Source organism: Rhagoletis pomonella, unplaced genomic scaffold, assembly GCF_013731165.1.
Source record: "Rhagoletis pomonella isolate Grant_MI unplaced genomic scaffold, Rhpom_1.0 Rhpom_scaffold_00006, whole genome shotgun sequence".
Classification (NCBI taxonomy): Eukaryota; Metazoa; Arthropoda; class Insecta; order Diptera; family Tephritidae; genus Rhagoletis; species Rhagoletis pomonella.
In genome coordinates, this window is record NW_023458560.1 from 23933752 (window position 1) to 23934891 (window position 1140).

Consider the following 1140-nt stretch of genomic DNA (forward strand, 5'->3'; position numbering starts at 1 on the left):
CAAATGGGATAAATTGTAAGATAAAAGTCACTTATTCCTTAAGGTGAAGCTTCATAGCAGGTTTTTCAGGCGTTGCGGCTTTCGAAGTCGTTCAGGCTTTACAGGCTTTTCAAGCGAGTAACGCCGCAACAAACTTTTTGCGCTTGACGTTTCTTCAAACCTTTGTCATTTCGCAGTAAATGGGGAGAATGGTGTAAGAATGAGTTTTTCGACAAATGAGGTATCAACTTAAAAATGCTAGTTCGATTCAGTACTTTTGTTCCCCTTTTGTTCCTATTAATGTTCAAACAATAAATGATTTTTCCTTGCATTTTATTGCCTAAATTTTGTGTAAAATTCCTTTAAAATATGGTAAGTGTTATCGATTACACCATTGCGATAATCATATTCACCAGTACTAATGTTCGAATGAGTAACTGTCAGACGACGCCTGAAAAGCCTGAAACAAGTTCGAAATTTGGCATCTTTCAGGCTTTGGTTATGGAGCAGCTTATATACAATTGCACTAAATCATCTTTCAACGCCTGAAAAACCTGCAATGGAGCTTCAGCTTTAAAGCTACATAGCGTACCATCAAATTAAGGAATACCCGATCTTTATTTTCAAATGTACCACATTTGAAACTATTTTAAGAAAGCCACCTTCTGCTCTCATAGCCTCATGTTATCATCATGTCGGTTCTCATTACAGGTTTCTATAGGGTCCGAGGCATAGACTTCTTCAACAGGAGGAGCAAGTTTTCCAACATAGTGGAATATATTGAAATTTAGAATGACAAATTTGCTGAGTGGCATGGTTCAAATTCCCGTGAACTCAAAGAAGTTCGATTTTCAAATATCAGCTACTTATACCACCCACAGTTGTATATACTTAATTGTTTTTTTTTTTACCATACAAAATTTTCATAAAAATTACCTCAAATTCGGATAGAAAATAGAAATAACCAAAGCTTATAACGATTCAACTGGGATGCTATAAAAATAGCGTCCACAGTTACATATACATATGTATAGTAGAAAATCCGAATAAAGACTTTATGCTTTCAATTAGTATATATGTAATTTGTTCATTAAACAAACGAGTGCAAAATTTCAAAAAAATAATAATTTTTGAATAATTAAATTAAAATATCCTGGCTAG

The 1140-nt window shown here is 33.9% G+C and overlaps 1 pseudogene; it reads left to right on the plus strand.

The window, feature by feature from the left end:
• LOC118741835 overlaps positions 1-1076 on the plus strand; it is a 14281-nt pseudogene extending 13205 nt beyond the window's left edge.
• Positions 1077-1140: the final 64 nt, after the last annotated feature.